Source organism: Vicugna pacos, chromosome 10, assembly GCF_048564905.1.
Source record: "Vicugna pacos chromosome 10, VicPac4, whole genome shotgun sequence".
NCBI lineage: Eukaryota > Metazoa > Chordata > Mammalia > Artiodactyla > Camelidae > Vicugna > Vicugna pacos.
In genome coordinates, this window is record NC_132996.1 from 46,952,140 (window position 1) to 46,955,939 (window position 3,800).

General features: G+C 43.9%; 1 long non-coding RNA gene across 1 annotated transcript; it reads right to left on the reverse strand.

Annotated features, from left to right (window-relative positions):
• Positions 1–1,400: 1,400 nt before the first annotated feature.
• On the reverse strand, positions 1,401–2,596 carry LOC140698997 (uncharacterized). Its single transcript, XR_012077010.1, has 2 exons — positions 2,384–2,596; positions 1,401–1,737 (listed from the first exon to the last, which is right to left on the reverse strand). It is a non-coding gene; the product is annotated as an uncharacterized lncRNA (long non-coding RNA).
• Between the last annotated feature and the right edge of the window lie 1,204 nt (positions 2,597–3,800).

Sequence of the window (3,800 nt, forward strand, 5' to 3'; positions counted from 1 at the left end):
AGTGACATCCAATGTCTAGTCATGGCAGTGGGGGGGGGAGGCAGTGGTGGTGTCCACGATGCAGAGAAAGTGGTGGAGTCTGGCGTCCGGTGGCAACAGCAGCAGCAGCACTCTGATCAGACATTTTCTGAGGCAAAACCTTGATTCCAGCCCATTTCCTAAGCCTTTCCTCTAGCCTTCCCATAAATCCTGTGAGCTACCCAGTACCTTCCTATAAATTCCTTTTTTTAATACACTTGAGCCAGAGTTGATTTCTGGTTTTTTTGAACTCTGAGCCCTGACTGCTATCGTTGGGAATGTGGTGACCATGAAAATGTGTTATTCAGGTCTCCCACTATAAGGAACACAACTGACTGATGGTTGGAGCTGCTGCCCCTCTAAATGTGTTGGCTCCCAGGCACTCTTCTTGTAGGATGCTTCTAGATACTCCGCAGAGATGTGGGACTCCTCCAGTGGGCAGCTTTGGCTGGAGGACTCCCCACTGGCCTGGACAAAACATTCTTGGAACTGGGCTTCTGTCTAAGACTTTACCCAATCCTCCTTCCTTCCTTCTCTCCGTGTATAGGTGTCAGACATACATCTTGATCTGAGGGCTCTCTCTACCTTCTTCTGTTCCCTCCCCTAATAAATCTTTTTCCCCTCTGATACCATCTAGCAATCTGCAATGAACTAACACAGGGGTTAGGGAAAAGGTCACTTGAGCCTCCTACATGGCTTTGTTCCACAAAAATCTTCTCTGGTATTACCTGAAATATACTATAAAAGATAGAAATGAAAATACTAATATGGTTTACAGTCTCATCTTTGGTCCCTGTTGGCCATCCTCTTACAGTATAGGAAGATTATTGGCAGGTATTTTAAGAATGTGTGGCTTAAGTACCTGAAGGAATCCAGTTCCTCCTTCCACTGTGGCTTTCTGACTCAGAAGACTACCATGATTTGGGGTGTAATGCATATTGTAAAATTTTTCCTGATGCTTCAATATAAGAAATGTATTTATCATAACCACTCTGGAGCTGAAGTTTAACTTCTGGCCACATTGCACCTTTCAGATAAGCTCCACCCCATCTTCACCTGCTGCTGGCATTTTCACAGCAATGATGCCAGTGAGAGCCTGTTTTTTACTGCCATTTAGCCCACGGTGGCTGGTGCTAAGAGGAAGGTTAGTCTTATTGCTGTATTCTGTAATTCAGCATAATGGGGAAGTATAGCTCTGACTGGATATTCTACAAACCAGAATTAGCTTTGAGGAGAACATTTCTAGGCAGTGACCATGGTTGTGTCTTAGCCAGTATTTGCCTTGGGACTCTGTTGCAGTAATCTGAAATACCAAGTTTTTCCTGTGGCTCTGACATGGAGACAAGGTGACTTGAGTGAGCATTAGGCAATAAATAAGAAGATGTGATTAGCACTGGCTTTGTTTCTGGGCAGCCTCATGACCTGGCGGGAGCCATTGAAGTGTCTGGGATCAGTTCAATCAATATCAAGGGTAGGACTCCTAGTAGTTTCTACCTTATAGGTAGCTTCTGCTCCTTGTAGCTTCTGCTCCTTGTGTGCTATGATATCATCTTTCTTAGGAAGTCTTAGGGGCCACTTGTGAAGCTCCCCTTGGTTTTCTGGTAACTTCCAGCTGGTGACCTCAGGACTCAGTCCTTTGACGGCTGTTCCTCTTAGCTCCACAAGGTAGTTGCCTCCAGCAAACTTGCAGCTCCAGCCTAATATCCTTTCTGAGGGACTCTAGGACAAAGGGGAGATTCATCTTTTGTACCTCTTGTAAACCTGGGGACCCTTGCCAAGTGGATCACAATCCTGTCTCCTCTTGTTCTTTTTTTCTACCCCAACAACTCAGAAACAGGTTAGCAAAACCAGACATTGACTGGACATCCCAATCAGGAATGAGGTGTCAGTCTCGTCTTTTGATCCACACTCCCAACTTCTAGGAACATTCTTTTAGGGCCCTTCCCCTGAGATGGCTTCAGGAAGAGAGCCAGTGAAGCACTCCCTTCCCCTTCCAAAGGACAGGAGACAGCATCTCTCCTCAATTACTGCAGTTTCCAGTGGTGGCCTTAGGGACTTCCTGTCCCATCTTGCATCTCTTTGGAAAAGACCATCAGGCAAGTTTCAGCTGCTTTGTACTCGGGTGGAGACAAAGCAGGAACTAACCTATTTTGATTTGGGAGAATATAGTGACTTTGCTTTCAACAGAGTCCTCTAGCCATTATAGCCCCTACTATTGGAGAACCTCTGGGGAGGGAAAGATCTAAGTCATTTTTATCACAACGTTGTTACTACTATGTTGTCTACAGTGGAAATCCAGCTATTCTCATCTCTCTCTCTTGAGAACTTAACTTGATACAGGATCGTGCATTCTTTTAATTATTACCTCAGGCTTTTGGTTTCTTCTCTCCCACTTTTTCTTCTTTCTTCTATTCCTTTCTGTTTTCTCTACTCTTCAATTTTAGTGCTCAGTGTAGCCTCCCAGTCACTACGTATGGGCTAGTCTAATAATGGTTAAGAGTACAAACTCTGAAGGTAGACTGTTTCAGTTTCCTCAGCTGAAGAAATCACCACTCAAACTGGTATAACATCACCAGTGTCACAGGACTGTTGTAAACTTTAAATGATTTAATTTGTTTCTTCAACAATCTATTACATAGATCTGTTCTAGAACCCACAGAGGTGCATGTTTCCATTCTCATCTGTCACTGCACCTTCTGGGTTCTTGAATGCTACAGTCTCATCAGCTTAGTGAACATTCCCAAAATGCACCTCTTCTTTCCTGTCTGCTGCCTTTGTTTATGCTGTTTCCTCAACCTAGAATGCCCCTCCCTCATCTACGGAGAGCCTCGATGGTGTTGGGACCTCAGCATAGGCTTGTCCTTGAGCTCTGCTTTTCACTCTTTTCAATTCCAGGTTTCTGGTTGAAGAGCCAGATGGGGTAAGGAACCACCATTAGATAAAACTCTCTGGAAATAATTAGATTGGAAAAGAGCTAAGCCTAAATCTTGAGGCCACATGACCCAGACTTCCACCCATCTCTTTGCAGGAGATGAAGTTGAAACACAAAAATGAAGATCTTCTCTTGGGCAGTGGGGTGGCCTCACCTCTGGTTATGGTTTTTACCAATTATGTTAATCATTTCACCAAAGAAGGGCAAAGAGTTTGTCTCTAACGTCATTGCCTTTTGGAAAGTGGACCTGAAGTACTCTCATGTTTTTTGTAAAGACTCATGGAAAGGGGAATAAATAGTCCCTCTTAATAAGGACTTAGGACTTAATTCTGTAAGGAATAGGAGGCTTTGAAGTCTTTTGAACAAGGGCATAACACCATCTTTGCTTTGTTAGGATTCACAGTACTCATACCATGTACCAATACATTGTTTTAGCCTTTTCAAAGGATTTTTCAAATACATGATCTCATGGTACATGTACTTCAGCAAGTGAGTGGACTGTATCTTGAACTATATACAGTGTCTTGCTGGCTTCACTTCAGACTAGAAATCTGAAGGTGGATGGTATATCCACAGGTGAGGCAGAGACTTTGTGTTGAACTCATAAGCAGAATGTTCTTCGGATGTTGTTGTTCCCTTGGTAAGGTGAACATGTATCTTGAGAAGCCAAACTTGAAAAGGTCAACCTGTCTTAAACTCTGGGTGTCTGGGAAACCACACGGCTGTGAGCCTTTGCCATGAAGGGTTATCTCTGCCTGGAATCTAATCTGTATATATTATGTCAACCTCAGCCAGTTGTCCAGTGATGAATGGGGTGCCTACTTCATCCAGCTTGGCATTCTAGGGGGCC